The sequence below is a fragment of the Castanea sativa genome, chromosome 12, assembly GCF_040712315.1.
Source record: "Castanea sativa cultivar Marrone di Chiusa Pesio chromosome 12, ASM4071231v1".
NCBI classification, from domain to species: domain Eukaryota; kingdom Viridiplantae; phylum Streptophyta; class Magnoliopsida; order Fagales; family Fagaceae; genus Castanea; species Castanea sativa.
Window position 1 is genome coordinate 48823202 of NC_134024.1, and position 21832 is coordinate 48845033.

General features: G+C 34.3%; 1 long non-coding RNA gene and 2 pseudogenes across 2 annotated transcripts; all 3 read right to left on the minus strand.

Annotated features, from left to right (window-relative positions):
- Positions 1-220: 220 nt before the first annotated feature.
- LOC142619078 (uncharacterized) lies at positions 221-2860 on the minus strand. 2 transcript variants are annotated; one of them, XR_012841423.1, is made up of 3 exons: positions 2483-2860; positions 1954-2352; positions 221-334 (listed from the first exon to the last, which is right to left on the minus strand). It is a non-coding gene; the product is annotated as an uncharacterized LOC142619078 (long non-coding RNA). The 2 variants fall into 2 exon arrangements; XR_012841422.1 differs by having other exon boundaries at positions 1954-2393.
- Positions 2861-3042: 182 nt separating this feature from the next.
- On the minus strand, positions 3043-7532 carry LOC142619069 (TMV resistance protein N-like; annotated as a pseudogene).
- Positions 7533-16153: 8621 nt separating this feature from the next.
- On the minus strand, positions 16154-18947 carry LOC142620831 (putative pentatricopeptide repeat-containing protein At3g25060, mitochondrial; annotated as a pseudogene).
- Between the last annotated feature and the right edge of the window lie 2885 nt (positions 18948-21832).

Below are 21832 nucleotides of genomic sequence, written 5' to 3' on the forward strand. Positions count from 1 at the left end.
TTAGGAATGTTTACACGGCAGCTACACCCAGCCTTAGTTTGTTTGAGATCTTCAATGACTTGCTCAAATACCAAATGGGCACCACATTTTGTAACCTCCAAACCTGGACCGAAGGTTTGTAATGTAGCCTCAATCTGACCGAATTCATTATCTTTGACTCAATTCAATTATTCAAACCAGTCCTCTCCGAAGAATGTTAAGGGATAACATTCCGGCCAAATATGATACGATTCAATCTTTACCAAGTTCCTTGGATAAAGAAGATCCACTTCACCAGATTCATATCTGCTGGCTTTAATGAAACATTGAAGCTCATGCGTATATCTCATATATCCTAAATCGTCGGTACAAGGAAGTTGGTCAAGTGGATAATGCAAGCAGAATACAAAAATAATGCACAAAGCAATATCCACATGATATAAAATCAAATTGTGATGTCCTTAAAAGAAGTTCATGGATCTAAAATAAAATAATAAAATAAGAAAGATATCATGTATGACAGGACTCCATAAGAAAATTTAATTGACGGGAAAATTGAACAGAGCAAACACAAATTGCATAAAATTATTTTTTTACGAAAAATGAGGGAATGCTAATGTGAGTTAAATGTATCCATGGAAAATTCAGATCTCACCAAATCACAAAGAAAAGAAGAAATAAATGATATCTTTTATACAAATCTATGACAGAAGGAAGAGCACGAAGTAATGAAGGAAACTGTGCAAGTATTGAAAAGGCTATTCTAGAGCTTGTTTTCCCTCGTCTTTAAAAATGGATCAAGGGGTTTTCTTGGACTCTCAAGGTGAAATTCCTCATTAGAGCTTCTAGTTCTACTAGGTATTGCTCATAATTATAGTTTTATATCTTTCTTTTGCTATTGCTAATCATCGACAGACAAATGAGACACCACTTATCAGATAAAGAGGCCACACAATGGCTTATTGTTTGCTAAAACTACATATCACCATGCTGTTAGAAGAGTAGCCCACGATTCTGCACTATCAAGGTTGGCCAATTTCTAGCAATTGAATCTTCTTTGCTAGAAATTGAGGCTGATGTATCTTCTAGTAGTCTAGCCTTATTTTGATATTATTAATATATTTCAAGCAGTAATGAGTTTGTATTATGATTATGATTCTATTTATTAAGAGCCATACTCCCTTCCAAAGTGAACTTGAAGCAGGTAGAATTAGAAAGCCCCTTCTTAAAATTTAGAATCACAATGAGAAATTGAATACATAAGCACTAAAAACCAAAAGTCCAACCCCTCTCTCACAGCCTGCACACCTTCCACCTTAGCCAAGCCAAGGAGCATACCACTTCATAATTGTGCAATGTACCAGCCATATAAACTACAAAATTATCTCAAACTTAAATATAACCAAAATTGAACATCAAATTACAAAACAACATGATAACCGGTAGCTTTTACCCGTTGAATCGAGCCACCATAGGGGCAAGAAAGACACAAGTTCTTCGGGGGCATAGCTCCAACTGGTGCGTTCAAAAAGCATATATACAAAACAATATAACCTACTATTAGTTCTCCTGCTTTTATGGTAAGGAAAGATATTCTAGCATAGCCAAACATAACTGGCATGCTTGAGCCATGAGAAAGCATAAAACACAGTATTTCTTCACTCATCCAGTTTCTATGAAAAATAGGATAAGAAATTTTTTTTTTTTTTTTTTTATGTTTCAAAGGAAACCCAGAATTTAAATTTAAATGTTCCAAAATTTAAATGTTTTAAATTTAAATTTCCCTTTTGTGTTGAGTTTGCCCAATTTTAGGGCAAACTCAACACAAAAGGGAAATTTCCATAGCTTTCTAATCAGCCAAACTGAACAAAATCAACAAAATTCTTCATAGCCTTAGAAATCATCAAGAATACAACTGAAAAAATCATTGACTACATTTTCAAATTTCGAAAGTTTCCACACAATCAGAGTTACCTTATGTGCATAAATTCCCAATCCAATTTTCAATTAGATTAGGGTGCTCTATCCACTTTGGATGTGGTGGTTCTGGTTCATCATCAGACTCATCCTCAGAATAAGGAGTGATGATGCAACTGCTAGACCCAGCCCCAGCCATAGTCTGTTTGAGATCTTCTATGTCTTGCTCGTATACCACATGGGCTACGCATTTTGTGACCACCAAGCCTGGACCTTTCGATTCAAATGTAACCTCAATTTGGGTGAATCCATTAGCATCCGCTCGATTCAAATTTTCTTCCTAGTCGCTTCCCAAGTGTCTAGAGGGAATGTATTCCAGCCAAAGCTGATACGATTCAATCTTACCAAATTCCTCCGATAAAGGAAGGATCACTTCGGTAGATTGATGCCCTTTAGCTTTAACGAAACAACAAACCTTATGCGTACTTATCATATATCTAAATAAACAAATAAATCATAATGTTTAGAACTTCAAATGCGAGAGAGAGAGAGAGACAGAGACAGAGACACAGAGAGAGAGAGAGACCTGACTGATATAATGTCTTAGAATTGTTGACAATAATTCACCGTAGCCTTGACAACAATTCACCGTAGCCATGTGTTCCTCCACTTCCTCTTCCTCATACAAGAACACCCTCGTCCACAAAATCTTTCCACTAATATGGCTTAAGAGTTAAGAGCATTTGCATCGTAACATTATTCTTATTCATTAAAAAATCAAAAATCAAAATGAAATAAATGGGGTGAGTTTTCTCTTTATGGCATTTACTACATTTTTCCAATTCCAGTATTGTTGTAAAATCAAATGGAAAGAAGTAAATTTGGGCCATTTTTCACCAAAGAGTTCAGTCTTTTCTCAGGCCAGCCATGTGATTACTTTTTCCCACAACATAAGTGAACAAAAAATAAAAAAATGCAGATGGTTGAAATAAAAAAATGTAGATGGTTGAACTCAAATGAAAGCATATGCCAATGAATTTAAAAAAGAAATATATAGCTACAAAAAAAAGATCCGTAAAAGGGAGAAAGATATCAGTGACTTACAAAAAATTAAGAGGAAAAAGATTATCGTGCTGCATTCATCAAAGCCACAACTTTCACTGGGATTTCTCTTCCTCTCAATTAGAGTTACATTGTCCTTGTGTGCTTAAATTCCCATTCCAATTTCCCAAACGTGGAATAAATCTTTCAATTAGATTAGAGATACCTTCTCCGCTGGTTCCATTCTCATCCCTATAATACCCATCATGGCTTTCACTCAGTTTTGGTATTTTTTTGCTGAATCTTCCAAATCATCCTCATAAGGAGTGATGCTACAGCTGTTGCTGCTGCTGCACCCACGCTTAGTTTGGTTCAGATCTTCATTGTCTTGCTCGTATATCCAGCGGGCCCCGCATTTTGTAACCTCTAATCCTGGACCGTCGGTTTCAAATCCAATCTCAATTTGACCCAATCCATTAGCATCTCCTTGACTCAAATTTTCTCTCAATTTCTGATCGAATGATTTATAGGAATAGTAACCCGGGTAAAGATTATACGATTCAATCTTACCAAATTGTTCCGAAAAAGGAAAGCCACCGAGTGTCAATTTGCTTTCATCTCCGTTGGCTTTCAAGTACCACTGAATCCTATGCATATATATATAACCTGAACCACCACCATCATCAACTGAAGGAAGTTGGTGAAGTGGATGATGTTGGCGGAGTACAAAAGCGCACACACGGTAACTCCCTTCAATTTATCTGAAGGCACTTGCAAATTCACTGAAGTCCCCACACTTCGATGCTTAAACCATTTCGGAATTTCTCTTCTAGGAATTATAGTATCATATATGGGTTCATCTCCCTGAAACATACAAAATTACAAAATCATTATATTTAGAACCTCACAAGCAAGAGAGAGTGAGAGAGAGAGAGAGAGAAAGAGAGAGAGAGACCTTAAATTGAATGTGGCGTCTTAGCGTTGTTAATAACATGTCACCGTAGTCTTCTTTGTTAATCAATTTAACACAATTGAGAAGACAGAGTTTCGGATAACGACCATCTTCAAGTCTTAATGGTAATATTTCCAATGAGGTACAACCATCGACATTAATAAACCCAATATTTAATGGAAGCTCTGGCAAAGATCGAAGATGTGTGCAACCACACAGATGAAGAATCTCCATATTAGATAGTTGAATGGTACTCTCAGGGAGACAAACAAAATTATTTCCACTAAGATCTAATTCTGTTAAAGAGGACAAGCAACCAAGACCCTCAGGGATTGCCTGAAGATTGCAATAACTTAGATTCAATTCGGTCAAAGACCATAAATTAGAAAGAGAACGCACTAACATGCCCGTGGGGTCTACTGTTCTTTTTCGCATTAAAGGAAAACTGATGAGTTTATTTGATGATGCAGATGATAAGCCTTCACATCGATGAAGAGATAGTACTTTGAGATTTTTCAAGAGAACAAATGAAGAAGGTAATTCTGATATAGCAGTTTTACTCACATCTAACTCCTCAAGACCTTTGATATTCCCCAAATTCTCTGGCAGTTCATTAATTTTTGAGCAACCAGACAAAGTGAGAATTTTTAGAGACATCAAACAACAACAAACATTTGGAAGACTAGAAAGGTTTTTGCAGTCTCTTAGATCTAGTTTGATAAGGCCAGTTAAATGCTCCATTGACAATGGTAGTTCTTTAATGGCAGTCTTGTTCAAATAAAGTTCTGACAAATTTGACATATTTCCCACAACTTCGGAAACTTCTTTAGTCTTGAACAACCAGAAAGAATAAAAATTTCAAGAGATTCCAAGTTGATCTTGGGTGGAAGGTTCTCAAGGCACTTGCAACCATTTAGATCCAATCGAGTAAGCCATTTGAGATTTCCAAGAGATGCATGAATCTTAGATAGTCTTATACAACGTTGAAGAATCAACTGCTTCAAATTTGGGACTCTACTGAAGTCCAAGGTCTTGATCAATTTTTGAGAGTCACTGAGATCTATAAGCTTTAACTCATCAAAAATCTGTTATAAATCAATACATAATTAGATAAAGTCAAGCCTTAATGAAAACGAATATAATACACATTTGCAAAAGTAATAATCTTACCATATTTCCTTTCCATAGTTGTTTGATGCCACTACAATGCATTCTCAACTCAACAAGTTTGTTTGGTTGGAAATTGGTTGGTATGCAATTTAAATGATATCCGTGCCATTCAATAACACGTAACTCATTAGAAAGATAATCGAGCCCTTACGGAAGTTGCACCTTCCCCTTATTAAAGTCTTTTGGAAGTTGCATAGTACCATTTATGAAGTCTTCTGGAGGTTTCTCATTACCAATTTTAAGCAATCTCAAATTTTTCATCTTTGAGAAGGCTTCAGCACTCAAGTGTTCCACTTTTTGAATAGGTAGGTTTAGCATTATACCTTCAACTACCTCTGTTCCCTAATAAGCAAAAATAATGAATTTGGAATTATTGGTAAAAATTCTTAGAAAATTTTATAGTAACACACACACACACACACACACACACACACATATATATATATATATATCTTTAAGTTTAGGTTTTTACTAGTCAACTTACAGTATTATTCTTCAATACATGAATGACATCCTTATAAATCCACAATCTACTACGTCCACCTGGCTCTTTAGGGGATTCGCGACGAATGATTTCTTGACCCATATCTTGCAGTAAATCATGCATCCATAGAATTCCTTGGTCATCAATGGTTATGAGAGATTTGTCCTTAAGAACACCAATATTGTAGTCTGGATAATAACCAAAACTTTCCAGTATATCACTTATGCAATCCTTTTTATCTCCTTTGAAAAAACATGCAATATCTAGAAACAACCCTTTTTCAGAATTTGTAAGCCCATCAAAACTTATTTGAAGTATATCCAAAATGGTTCTATTAGGTTCTTCTTTTAATTTATCTAGGGCACTTTTCCATTCATTCCTTCCTTTAGCATACAACGAAGAACCTACAACTTTAAGAGCTAAAGGAAGGCCTTTAGCATAGTTCACAAAGTACTTAGACGAATCCACATAATTTTCTTTAGGATGGGGTTTCCTAAAAGCGTTCCAACTAAAAAGCTTCAAAGCTTCATCATCATTCAACCCTTTAATTTTATAGACATCATCCACTCCATTTCTTTGCAAGAAATGACTATCTCTACTTGTTAGAATAATTCTACTCCTTGGACCAAACCAATCATGTCTCCCTGCTAATGCTTTTAGTTGTTCATCTCCATCCACATCATCAAGAACAATAAAGACATTTTTATTACATAATGTATTCCTTATAACATCAATTCCCTCATAAACATTCCATATATTTATTTCACTTTCCATGAGGATTTTAGCAAGAAGTTGTTTTTGTAAAGAAACTAGACCTTGATTTTTAGTTGCATCTCTAACATTAGCAATAAAGCTACTAGCTTCAAAGTTATCAGAAATTCTTCTATAAATTTCCAAGTGCAAGAGTTGTTTTGCCTATTCCGCCCATCCCACAAATCCCAATAAAGCGTACACCGTCCAATCCTTCACCTAAGTATGAATCTAACATTTCCTCCACACCGGAGTCCATTCCAACAAGGTCTTCGAAACACACCTGGGAGTTTGTGATACAACTCACTAAATATCCTTCTAATGATTTTTTGGATAACTATCGTTTCATGCCTGCAAAGAAAATAGCAAAACTATAATTTTGATGACACAAAGCTAACCACATTTAAAGGCAAAACATTCATCTTAAACTTAATCTTAGCTTCGTTTAGCCACATTAATAGTGCCTAATTATATTTCAAAATTCATTACTAGATGTTTTATGGGGGCAATTTTAGAGATATTAGGGGCCAAATATTTTGCAAGGTCTATGTAAAGTTTAAACTTGCATGACTAGAATTTAGTCCTACTAGAATTAGAATAGGGTTAGCCTAGGTTATTCTACCAATAGTTAAAAATACACTCTTATCAGGTGGCCAAGTAAAAAATAGTAATTAATAGGAGTAATAAATAAATTCTGAAAAATAAAAAAAGTTGACAATATTTAACATTATTCCAAAGAAATTCATACTTATCCGTTAAATCCCATCCAGCAAGATTAGCAACTTTTGTCGAGCGGCTTTCCATGTTTGTACATTTTCTATGTTATCTTTGAAACTCTCTTCATGTTTAGCAAAGGCTTCTCCAAAAGTCCCCTTATGATTTCGCACATCACTAGGATCTACATAGTGAAAAACGGTAGAACTACCAATCTCGTCTTTTCCATGCACTCAACGATCTTTGTTAGTTCAATCAAGCACCACTTTGAAGAAGCGTAGTCTCTTGATAGAATAACAATAGCAAACCTCGATTCTTCTATTGCTTTCAAGAGCTGCGAGGCAATAGATGTTCCTTGCTTGAGTTTTTCATCGTCCCTAAAAGTGAATATGCCTTTTGTTTTAGACCGGCATATAGATGATCCGTAAATATTTTACGGGTGTCTTCACCTACGAAACCGAGAAATACATCGTATTTCCATCTCTTGGAAGAAGAAGAGGAAGATGCGGATGGAAGAAGAGCCATGAAGGAAATGGATGAACTATAACAATGAGGTTACAGATGAAATTGCAAGTTTAACAAAAAATATTCCCTAAAAGAAGCGTCTTGGTGAACGCATATGGAAGTATGTGTTTGTGAGTTGTAATAAGAGTGAGAAGATGAGTCAAAAGTTCATTTTCTAGGACCCATCCATTAATTTATTTATTTTAGTCGGTGGACAAGTGGACATCCTACAGTAAATTGTTGCATAAAGTTTTTCTTCCTTATTTTATAATCAAACCAACTTTTGATTATTTTAAAAGAGTCGGTGGGCAAGTGGGCAGGGCATCCCACTATAAGTCATTGCATAAAGTCTTTCTTCATTATTTAATATTTACTGTCAAACCAACTTTTGTTTCTTTTTCATGTGGACGTGGGCTCCATCCGTGCAAACCTTCATATGCCCAGGAAAATAGTTGGAAGCTATCCAAAATAAATTAAAATAAAATAAAAGGAAAAAGGAAAATGCAGGAAAACAACTATAATGGAAGGGCCACTTGCACACGAAATCTAATACAAAATGCACTCAATATTACAACTTATTAAAATGGAACAATGTTGTTACTTTGGAATTTGGGGATACTTAATTGAATAATAACATCTTTAATTTTTTTCGAAGTATTAAGAGTAATACAAATTTTATTACAAAAAATTTATTAATTGATATAATAATGAATATGATTGTTGCATAATAAATAAGTATTTGAAATTTTTTTAATAACAATTAGTTAGATTATATAATCTTACAAAATTACTATAAAAAAAAAATTGTGCTTCACTGTGTTTTTTCTTTTTTTTGTCACTTTCTTCTTCTTCTTCTTCCATTTTCTTTGACTTTCAAACCCAACTTTAGCTGCTTTTTCCCCACGTTGGTTCTATCGATGCAGACCACCATATGCATAGGAAAATACTTGGAATCCCAACAAAAAAAAAAAGAAAAAAAGAAGAAAGAAAGTAAAGGAAAGCTAATTGGTAACTTATTAGCTTGTTAAGCGATATGTACAAGAGAGTGTTGCAGACTAAGTGAGTGTTTGGATCGAGCACGGTTGTGTTTTCTTCTTGCGCGTTTTCTCTTCTTTTTTTCTTTTTTTTTTTAAGCCGCAGTTTTTTACTTTTCTCCCGTGAACAATGCACCCGTGCACTATTTACGAGACCCACAAACTTTACTTTTCAGCAACTTTTTCATTAAAAATGAGTTTCACAGCACTATTTACACATTTAAAAATTATTTTGATATAATATTTTCAGTTTTCAGCAAAAATAAGTTGTATTCAAACGGACCTTAACAGAATGGGAGCAACAATAAGAGACTTTAGTTTCTGTAGCAAGGCTATGGTTGGTGATATATGCAATCGTTTCCCTGCTTTCCACGTCCCGAAAAAGTTGTCCAAACGAGTAAACTTCAAGGTGACCAGCTATGAACTTTTTTTTTTTTTGGTTGAAGACCAACAATAAGTTTCCCACTTGCTTTTGTTTTGTCTATCAAGTTGGCCATTTTCACACCATAAAGTCTGGCTTTTTTGTTCTTGTTCTGACCGTGCCGGACAAGTTAAGTTAGTGGCATTTCAAATTTGTCACTGTTTTTTGGACTTTCAAACCCAACTAAATTTGCTGTTTTTTCACTTGTAACTATTTTCACCTGGGCTCCATTTGTGCAGACTTCCAAAATAAAAGAAGAAGAAAACACACACATATGGAAGAGGAAGACAAGGGCCACTTTCACAATTGCACTCACTCAAAATATCACAATTTATCAAAATGGAAAAAAAAGGGTGATAAGTTGATGTAAAAAATGGTGAACAAGGTTCTACCCTATGGACCACTTAAATATATTGTTAAATTTAGTATAAAATTGAATTTATACTTATATTTATTTGAATGGATTACTTGTGAATGTCAGTCCCTCTCTAGGTTATTTTAGTTAAATAATACTCTTTAAAAAAAATAAATAAAGGACAAAGTTTGTTTGTAGCTAATATAATGGCTACAACTTCGACTGAAAAAAATAACATGTTTATATATTTTGGAAATCCAACTTGTTAGAGTGCCTCGTTATTCATGTTCTTAACATGTATATTAAATTTTATGCCAATAAGATATTGTTTACTATTCAATTTATAAATTTATTTTTAATGTATAGTTTTAGATTACTAAAACTTGAAATTTAAACATTTGATTGATAATATAGCTAGTGATCTTTATTCTTTTGAAAATTTTGCAAACATGAAGCATATAAGAAGAAAATGTAATCCAACAGCGCATTATTCAAAATTCACATCTAATAAAATAAATAATTAGTGGAGTTATAGCCTTTGGTGAACTTTGTCCTAAAATAAAAACGAAATAGTTAGCAAGACAAAACTATAAAGATGAAATAATATATGTACTTCTCTATTAATCAAGTGGCCATCCACTCTGTAGCTATAATTTCTTCAATTGTAATGCTATTATACCAATAAGTGTGGTGATCTTAATAAGATAATACCTCGTAGAAAAGAAAACAAAGTGGATTATAGTAAATTGGAAAAGACCGGGAAGTGGAGGGCCCAGTGCATACGGAATCTAACTTCTTCTTCTTCTTTTTTTTTCTTTTTTTTTTTTTTTTTTTTTTTCCTGAAAAGACAAATTGTATGAGGAACCCTTCCTCGCGTGGAAGATGGGTCAAAAGTTGATTTTATATGACCCACGGATTAGTTTTTATAAGAGTGGGCATCCCACTATAAATTGTCGCATGAAGTCTTTCTTCTTTATCAAACCAACTTTTGCTTTTTTCACAAGAAAATACCTCCATATGCATAGCAAAATACCTTGAAGCTAAAAAACAAAAAAAAAAAACAAAACAAAAGGAAAACGGAAAATGCTAGGAAAACACCTGGAAGGTAGAGGCCACTTGCACATGGAATCTAATACAAAATGCACTCACTCAATATCACAATTTATTAAAATTGAACAGTAATGTCACTTTGTAATATGGGGATACTTAATTGAACAAAAATATCTTTATTTTTAAAAAAATTAAAAAAAATAAAAATTTTATACAAAAAAAAATTTATTAATAGATGTGATAATGAATATGATTAGTACTAGTTCAAGATAATAAGTAAATATTTAAAATTTTGTATATTTTATACTCTTTTTGAATAAACTCTATGTCATAGAGTTATATGTTACAATATTAAAATATAAATAGAGAAAGTTCTCAGGTAAGAGGCAACTTGTTGATCTTTGTAACAAATTGGTCATGAGTGATACCTATGAGCCAGCATCAAGAGGATGGAGAGATAATTTTATATGTTAACATGGGTTATTATGGTTGTTCTACCAAAATTTCTATATTTTGAAAGAAACTCGAGCTTCTCACAATATATCAGCATAGTAGAAGTGAAGACAATTAGGCATTACTTAATACATGTAGATATAACTCTTAAAATTCAATAACAAAAACCAAGCAACATGATTTACAATTATTTGAAGTACAACCAATAAAATTTTCAATTTCAAAGCAGTTATAGCTTTTGTCTACCAGCTGCCTAAAGAATTTTTTTTTCCCTTTCTATAGCTAATAAATATAAGTTACATATGAAAAAAGAAAACTTGGGAGCAAAATAACAGACCAATCAAATTTAAACACAAATGCATTGATTTAGGTTAATGTGAAGATAATTTAATACAAAACTAAGGTCATAGGTTGTGCTATGATAAGATGATATTGGGTAAGCTTTGTTGCATATGGTATACAAGTGAGATAATAAGATAATTTAACGTCAATTTGTACTAATATCACAAGACAATGGGAACATAAAGCTGTAAAACTATAGATTGCCTAATTTGCTTTACAGCTTTTAACATCATTTTGAGGTGGTTGGCTATTTCAGTTTTTTTGACAGCATGAATATCAGATAATTTAATTGGACAGAATGTCCATTTGCTCTACCTACCCTGATTGAATTTAATTTTCTAGCTGCTCAATACCTAAGGATCTTTTGAAGAGCTAAATACGACAAAGCCAAATCAATTAGGACACCTTGTTTTGCGATTTTGCTACCATAGCAGAAACCAATTAGTCACCAAGCCGCAGAAACCCACCATCCAATTAACAGAAAATCTGGAAACACAACGAAAGTATACCATCTAATGCATGATAGAAACTAACACTAAAAGTGAGGTCAAACAATAATCACTCATCAAACCAATGCCTGTAAAATATTAGTTTCCAGCTAACAGCTTAGTGAAGGAGGAAGGAATTTAGGAAATCATCAACCTTTAATTCTCATTTCTATGGAAGAATTTTACCAAAACTAGGCAAATTTATGTTTTTGCAGGCTAGGAAGGTAAAATTTTATAAATAGTTAAGTCTTTTAGCAAGTAATGAGAGAATTAAATAGCAAAAAAAAATTATTTTGCATGAACGAGAGGACGAATATTGAACATAGAAACCAAAAATTTCAGTATCCTTAATCAAATACAGGAATTGTTCACGGTACCATCACCATTATTACATTTTCCAATTCACCAAACTCCCTCATGTACTGCCTAAATCCTTCCCAGAACTTGTAAAAAACCACATCAAGAAAAGGATATATTATTATCAAGAAGAACATGTCCTAAGGTTTGAAGATACAAATACTATCAATTTTTGGACTTCATTTGTCATAACAACTAGGCTCAGAAATAACGAAAGAGAATGACACATAAAAGAAATTCAAGTATATGCCAATGAATGATATATATATATATATATATATATATATATGATCAGCTTGTATTCCGGCAATCTATCATGCTAGCCCAAGGTTTGTCTTGTTCCATTTGATTGGTGGGTGTGTCATGTGCACCATGATTTGTGAAAGGAGGCAAGATGGTGACTTATTCAAAGAAGAAAGTATATTAGCCTTCTGGATTTGCCAAAGCTACTATTTTCACTTTCACTGGTATTTCTCATAATCAGAGTCACCTTGTGTGCTTAAACTCCCAATCAAATTTCCCAAACTTGGCATGAATCTTTCAATATTATTAAAAAGCTATATCATATTCGGGTAAGGTAGGTTATTAGAGCTACCTTCTTCACTAGCATGTCCTGCTACATCTGTTATGTCTATGCTGGATGCTGGTGTGATTGTATTTGATGTCCTAGTAAGAGTCAAGATGAAATTAGGACAAGCTAGGATTTGTGACAAGAGTTTTGTTCTTCTTTTAATAATCTGTATCATGTCTAGTTATTCTGTTGTTGATACAATTATGTTGTGCGTGGCTTTGTACTGTGTCTTTTCTTCATAATATATTTTCATTCATCCAAAAAAGGAAAACTGGGTACAATATCATGTAGGCATGCAACTTTGGAAAATTTGATTGACAAGAAACTTAAATAGAGGAAATACGTAAATTTGGTATAAATTTCTGCTAGCTGTTGAAGTATTCGTCCACAGAAATTTGAAAGAGAGAAAATGAGGCAGTGCTAATTTGAGTTGAAGTTACTCATGGTAAAGTCAAATCACAAAGAAGAGGAAATAAATGAGCTATTTTAAATAAATCTTTGACAGAGGACTAGAGGGTGGATGACACACCAGTAACATAGAAATGAAGAGCTCAAAAATATTGAAGGTAGCAGTGCAAACAGAGGAAAGGTTATTCTACAACTCAGTTTCCCTTTTCTTTAAGAATGGGATCAATGGTATTCTCTTTAGTTTGAAATATCCATCACAGCTACTAGTTCTATTGGGTCTTGCTTTACCATTACAATCTTGCTTATTTCTTTCTCTATTATCAAACATCAATTGACAAACGAGACCCCAATTATCGATAAAAACACCATGTAGTGACAAAGCCGACGCTTCTACATCGTCAAGCTTGCTTGGGCAACGACTAGCAGTTGAAGCTTCAATGCAACTATATTGATTCAACCAATCTGGAAATGACCCACATATTATATAGGAGAACCATGTCAATTCACCAGGATGGAACAACATGACATTGGTTTCCAAATGACTATTAATACGATTTCAATTCCAAATTTTCAAGGATGGTAGCTGGATGCTCATAGACTGAAAAAGAAGTGCGTAGATAAAGGTCGTAGCTAGTGCACAATGCTTCCACTTTTTGCAGAGTTTGGAAGAGGTCATGGTAGGCGGCCTTAACACAATTAATGATATTCAATTAATAGCAGAGAATCAATCTACTGCAAATTTCAAAGAAAGAAATCAATATTATTGCTTTAAGTAATAAACTCAACGAGCTAACTTTGTCATACAGAGACACATCAGGAGTTGACAACATTTCATTTCTAGAATCAGATTTTCAATGAAAACAGAAAATAATGGTATTAATTCAGTCTCTTATTTTGGGACCCAGAAAAACAAGAAGGCCTGCATCAGAAGGAGCCTAATTTAACTACTACAGGCCCAATTTCAGGGCAAACTCAGCAAAAACTCCAAATACCTAAAAGTAAAATTTTCACATATTTCTAATCAAGAAAACAGAACAAAATCAGCAAAATTTGTAACTACCTCAGAGATCATCAACAATATAATCGTTAAAATAATTAATCAGGTTTCAGACTTTGGAAAATTTCAAAGTCCAGGTTTTTATGTTGTACTACAAGACCAATCGTTTAAAGGCTACAATCCCAAACACATATTTGAGAGCAAAATCCTTTCCAAGTCTTTCAACATATAAGGTGAATTTCATTGCTAGAATAACAATCAAATTACCTTAGACATAAAAGACCAAGTTGCATAGGTTTAAATCTTAATTAATTGACTCTTTACTTTACCTATACACACACGCACACACACATGTATATAAGATAGGTTCACATTACACTCTTTTAAAAAAATATATTTTCATGAAATCTAATGGTGAAAAACTACTATTCATGTCCTTAAACGAGCTCCTTGCTGACAATATATATATATTTTTCCAAAATTTAACACATTCTCTCTCTAATACCGAAAGTTATCACCTTCTCTCTCTAAGCTCACCTCCTCCTCCTCCTCCCTCTCCATTGTTGTTGCTGAGTGCCAACTTGGTTGTGTTAGCCGTAAAACCAGTCGGGTCCAGCATAAAGTAAACCTATGGCCTTCAATTTCAATGCCACCAGAGATGATCAAAAAGTATAGGGAAGCTACTATCCATACATTTGGTTTTCATTATTGTAACAACAATGGGCTTTTGAGTGGTAGAGGTTTAAATGATGAGAATGTAAATAAAATAACACAATATTTACATGGAAAACCCTTTTGAAGGAGCAATGAGAGTGAAAAATCAAAAGTGAGGCATGGAATCCTCAACCTCTAGCCACTAGTATTACTAATATTGGAAAAGGGTGAACAATGAAGTATCTCAGAGTGGTGAATTGTGCTCTTTATGGAGGTCAATCCCCCTCCCCAAGGGAGGAGATGGACCCCTTACAAATGTTGAATCCTTATTGGCTGTTGATATAGTACAAAAACATTTTCTAAAGTAGAGGAAAGGTGAAAATAACCCTTAACATCCCCAAAATGACAAAAGGTATGCACAATCAGCCATCAAGCAATAGTTCCACATGAACTTCTTTATGTTGCCCAACATTTCAATGAGCACTTTTAGAGGCCATTTGAGCATATGTCATTCTCACTCATCCTTTAGTCCATGGTTACAAGAAGGAAAGGAAATTGTACCCTTCGCATAAGCTCAAAACTCTGGCATTATCCCCCAAAACAGGGAATGAAATACATAGAATCTAATCTAAAGAGCTCACAACCTCAATTAGCCACTACAATCAATTATATTATACATATATGTGTTTGTATGTATGTAGCCACAAGTGATGTACTAAAACGAATTACAATTGGAAAGGGGCTGCACTTCAGACCATTTTTGTAATGGTCTATATTATCAACTAAATACTAGAACATGTGAACTGTATCCAGAAATAGTAAACATATGAAATTCCCTAAGTTGTGGCTATACTCCCAATTTTGCTTTTGTTAGAGAATCCATGTTCTAAAAGTCAAACCAAATAATATCCTCAAAAATTTTGAATTTTCATGCGGCAGAAGTAAAAGCCATGATATTATGAGATGAAAAAAATGTATCCCCTTTAACACTAGAAAGCAAGAGAAAAAAAAAAAAATTAAGAGTTCAAAGGGATTAATTACCTGAGCTGTTAAGAGGCAAATCAGTCTTGTAGAAGCTAAGCACCTTGGAAGACATTTGGATTAAAAAAAAAATCCCGCCAGTCCTTTTCTTTGGCATTGCAATCAGAGATAAATCCTTTCAACGAGCTGCATCTACCGTGAGCAATAAAGAAAGTGTATCATTTTTGACAAAATCTCTTTGAACTTGGCTGGAGTATATAGTACAAAGGTGAAATTGAAAAAGTGGTGGATGTATATCAACAACCAAATTCTGCCAGCTACCCAGCTAGATATGGATATGTTGGATGGGACCATCTCAAAGGACTGTACTGGTTACCAAGCTTCGTCTTTACACTCCTTGGAGGTTGTAGTATGCAATTGAGATGTTAGCTTGCTTGTCTCTTCCATTACCCCATTATAATATTAACAACTTGGTTTCCTATGTCAGATCCTACCCTGATATTTCAACACCTCGAAATTTGTGACAAATCCAGCAAAGAGAAAGGCTATACATGCACATTGGCTTCACCAGTGGTCACCACCTGAGTAGATCCCATTCTTGAAGTGATGAAATCACTTCACATCCCTCACAACACCCTAAGGTTCTTTATGATCAGTAATCTGGTTCTAGGCCCTGTGTTTAAGAGACCAAAAGCAACAGCAAGCCTCACTCTGATTACATAACATTTTTTCTTTGACTTCCTCTTCAAGGGAATGCAACACAAATTCAGTCTTTGGGACATATCCAATAGCTCTCATTTCGTGAGCCAACTTATCCAAAAGTTGCATCATATATTCATATTGATAATGGCTCTTATCTTCCATAAGAAAAGCATGAAGTTTTCCTTTCACTTCCACTACACTCTACACTGGTACTTTCCCACTTCCCCTCACCTTTGTATAGCAGTTTCAGACAGTGCTTCTTTTCCATACCCATGAATTTTATAGCTGGTAATCATTGTATTTGAAGAGATTGAGTCTTGGAAATTTGTCTGATCAAAGAAAGTGTATGCCCAAGAAAGGGCGCCACATTTTGAATACATGCCAAACACTGCAGTACCTAATATTCGATCAAAGTTGAGCCTTCTCACAATATATTTGTGTATAGATTTACTCAATTTCCAAAACCCAACCTGGGAACATGCTAGAAGTGCACTCACAAGAGACACTATTCCATTTGCAAAACCATTTTGAGCAAAGCCAGAAATAAATGCACCCAAAGATATGGCATTCTTATAAGGCATCTTCTTGAAAACATGACAAGAAAAGCTTCAAATGTCCATTCTTGGCATACATATCCACAAGCTAGTTTGAACTACAAAATCTATAGGAAGATCTTTCTGAATCAAATACCCATGAACAGAAAGGCCCTGTTCTAAGTCCCCAAGATTTGCACATACCTGTGTGAACCCCACCATCACAATCCCATCTCCGTCCATTGCCTCCTTTTGCGCTTATACATATCAAACGCTTTTATTGGCAGCCCACTCTTTGCAAACCCACTTATCGTAGTTGTCCAACAAACAAGATCCCTTCCCAGCATACTATCAAATACCACAATTGCATAAAAATTCAAAACTGAAGACCCAACAAACACATCAAACTCAAACCCACAATCCATTGCTTTACACCAAAGTTTCTCTACTGTTTTCAAATTAAACAACCTCGAACATTCCTTGAGGGCCACCGTGAAAGTCAAGTTATCGTTATCGGGTCTAACACCTTCAAAGATCATCTGACAATATAGATTTAGAACTTCATCTGGGTACTCATGGCGTGAATAGGCTATTATCATGGCATTCCATGCATCTATGCCTCTTTGAGGCAATACATCAAACACTTTCCGGGCAGCTTCAATGTTGCCTATATTTACACTTTTCGGAGCACACTGCTGTTATTTACCAAATTACGGTAAGCATGTAAGTTGACTGTTTTCCTTCATCAACTAACAAGAAATGCTTCTCTTGTGGTGATGTAATGCGTCATGATTGTCTGCTTTAATTTCCTTTCAGATTGGTCCGGCACGTATATTCTGAAAGCCTGAACTTGATTTGCAGATTTTACCCTATTTCTTGGGTTGATAATTGACCGTATGCACCATTATCTCCAAAACCTGAAGTTCAAAAGAGGAAGTTGAAAGGCTTTTAGAAAGAAAAGAAAAGACGCAACTCAAAGAAAAAGAAGAGAAAGCATCCAAGAAGTAATGAAATAGCGAGGAACAGAACTTGGCTTTGGGCAGCAACTTGAACCTCAAGTATCCTTCCATTCCATTATCGGTACATCAAGCTACGAGCATTTGGAAATGACCCACTAACCACACAATATATAAGAGAGCCACATCAGTTAACCTAGATGGAACAACATGACATGGGTTTCCAAATTCCAAAGAGTCAAGGATGGTAGCTGTATGCTAGAAGACTCAAATAAAGAAGTGCGTAGATAACAGGAAAAAATAAATATTTAAATAAATAAAAGTTCTGTACTGAGTACATCAATAATAAGATTTTGACCCATACAATCAATTCAAGAAGCAATTTTATCACCTTTGCTACAATTTCACCTCACACGTAAAAGAAGCAAAAGGAATGGCACGCAACTATTGCATGGGAAGCTGTAGTAAATTCTATAAAAAGAGATCAACAAACGAGAGTGCCAAATTTACCCTCCATACAATCAGTTGTGACACTTTCTTGTCCTCGCCAACTAGAGTCCGATAACTTCTTGGTATCAACTAGTAGAAATTGGAATCACAAATTTGTTAACCCATATATATGGCCCTTGTCACATATTAAAATTAAAAAAAAAAAATACAAGCATATGCCAAATGAATATTTAAAAAAGAAAAAAATAAATAAATATGCAGCTACAAACAAACAAGATCCATAAGGGGGAGAAAGAGGGGACTTGCATAAAATCAGAAAATAAAGTTTATCAGCCATGCATATTCATGAAAGCTACCAAATCCAAATTCACCAGGATTTCACTTCCTCTTCCTTGCAATCATAGTCACATTGTTCATGTTTGCTTGAATTCCCAATCCAATTTCCCAAAAGCAGAATGAATCTCTCAATTATATCAGGGAGTACTCGTGTCCTCTTTGGGTGTGGTACATCTACTTCACTAGAGGTATACCTTCTCCACTAGGTCTAGCCATATCTCCATCAGAGTCATCACGATGACTTCTTCGCTTAATTTTGGTATCTTTTGCTAAATCATCAAAATCATCCTCATATGGAGTGATGATGCAGTTGCTACACCTGACCTTAGTTTGCTTGAAATCTTCCATGTCTTGCTCATATACCAAACAAGCCCCACATTTAGTAACCTCCCAGCCTGGAACATTGTATTCTTATAATTTGTGACAAATTTGATTACTTTATTTTCCACCCTTTGAAAGCATAAATTGTAAATAATAAAATGAGAAATCCAATTGAGCTATATACTTCAAAAAAAGAAAAAGAAAAAGTGTACATGCTGATAGTTAATAACATCAATTGCATCAAATTTGCTATTTAACCGCCCCCCCCCCCCCCCCAAAAAAAAGTACTTGAAAGCTTATCTATCGAGAACATCAACAAACAATAGAATTTCATCCGCATCAAGAGAAGTGAAATCCCATAGTTTTCATGTCTCTCTTTATTACCTGACTTCAAGATTTGTTTAATTTCTCTATGACTTTCTATATCTAAAGAATATCATCAACAACAACCTTGAGATTATCTACTTTCTATTTAATTTCTTCGACAAATAAAATAGAAAAATTACTTCAAAAATGAAAAGAAGATTGATAGAATACAGAGAAAAGATTAAATAACTTGAAAGAAAAAAAGAGGAAAAGTTGACAAAAGATATAAGTTGTCGTACCTTTGTGAGAATACTTTTGTTGCAAGTGGAATTTATAATGTAGTTTGTTATATATAGTGCAATTATCATTTATTAATGAAATTTTAAAAAATATAGGATATAAGTAGCTATAAGTTACACAGATGTAAGAAATCGAAGAGTTATGAGTTACAAATGTTGATATAATAACCCACTAACTTTTTTTTTTCTCAAAAGGATGTAAATCACTGTATTTTTTTATTCTGTATTCATTTTTTCTCCTAAAACTTAAATAGAAATCGTATGGGATTCAGATCCTCTAGATTTCCTAAGGTACTCTACCAAATAGATTTCCTTAAATCCTAACCACTCTTTAATGATTTAATAGTCTAGATTCTACCATATCAGCATTCCATTAACAATAATCTTAATTGTTTTGTTTGCAACATTATTTTATTATTTTAAGAATATTATTAGTGGAATGCTGACATGACAGAATCTTGACCATTAAATCATTAAAGAGTGATTAGGATTTAAGAAAATCTACTGATAGAGTACCCTAGGAAATCTGAATCCAATGAGTAGGTGCGTAACACAAAAGTGTAAGAGTAGCGTACTTAAATCTAAAATTCCCCCCTAAATGATGTGTAATAGTAATACCCACTTTAATAAAAATTCTTTGTGAAGTTTTTTCCAAGAGAAAAAAGGAAAAAAATATTGATGGAGTATTTAAAGGAGCTAATAGCGAATATTTAACTACATATTATTTAAGAATTTACTATAAAGGTGGAATTTATAATGTGTATTTAAGGACAATTTGGAGTGTTTAATAGAGCTTGTGGTGGATATTTATTACAATGGTGGAATTTATTATTGACACATGGCAAAAAAAATTGACATGTACCAATAATTGTCTGCTACATGGCGTCATCTTTCCAATGTTATATGTGTCGTTGTGGGAAAAATGTCCATATACCCCCTAGACTTTCAACTACTGGCCAAGACACCCCCTGAACTTTTTTATTAGCCATTTTACTCCATAAACTATATATATGTGCCAAATCAATACCTCTGTTAGTTTGGTGTTAAAAAACTAACAAAATAAAAGCATGTGAGATGCACGTGAGATTTAAAAATTAGCAAACTCAATTTGAGTGATTTGAAGCGATGGAAAGAAGCGAAAGCTAAGTCTGCGCACCAGAGAGTGGAGAGAGACGATAGAACCAGAGCCACCATGACTGGTAATCCTGTCGTATCGCTGCCAGTGTCTCGGCGATAGTTTGTGCTTTCATCGCCGTTTGACAGCCACCACTTGATATGTTTGTTTTTTTCTTCTTCTTCTCTTCTTTTATTGGCATTGTTATATAAATCCACATAGAATCCTCAGTTTTTTTTTTTTTTACCATGTGTGAATTTCTATAGGAATTTCTTGGTTTGGTAATTTTTTAGGGTTGTGTTTCTATGAGCTTGTTTTTTTTCATAGAAAGTTAATAGAATTTACAAATGAAACAAAGGCAACGCTAGTATAAGGGTGGTGAGATGACGGAAAGATGCTCTACGGTGGCTCTAGTTTCTCTCTCTCTCTCTCTCTCTCTCTCTCTCTCTCTCTCTCTCTCTCTCTCTCTCTCTCTCTCTCTCTCTCTCTCTCTCTCTCTCTCTCTGTTAGACCTCTGGTCTCTCATCTCTCTTCTTTCTATCATGTGTGGTTTAGTTAGTTTTTAAGGACACGTGCATCTCACATGATTTTATTATGTTTTTTTTTAACACCAAACTAATAGAGGTATTGATTTGGCAAATGTGTATAATTTATGGAGTAAATTGGCCAATAAAAAAGTTCAGGGGTGTTTTGGCTAGTGATTGAAAGTTCAAGGGGTGTATGCTATTTAATTTATGAATTACTTGAAAAGGAATAATGGAGACCTGTAATTCAATTTTATTAAAAAAATGTTACAATATAATTGGCACCTTCAACTTTAAAACATTAAATTCATCTAGCATTTTAGCAGCCTTGTGAAGAACCAAATGCAAGTTGTATTAAAACTAGTTGTCTATTCAATGAGAAGCACATTCAAGAACACAACTGTCAGTATTTATAGCCTATCCATAGCCATGATTTTGAAACCCAGACTGTTCAACGAACCATAAAAGGAGGAGGTTTAAAGTTTTTGAGGTTTGATCGGGTTTCGACCGAGGGCGGACTGTAATGACGTCATAAATAGTGTGAGGTGCCGAGGACCCAGGAACCCGAGGACCCGAGGAAGGGAAGGCCGACACGTAGTAAGCAAGAGGAAATAAAGGAATAAGGAAATTTACCCGAGGATACCCGAAGATGAAGTGGCATGGGCACTG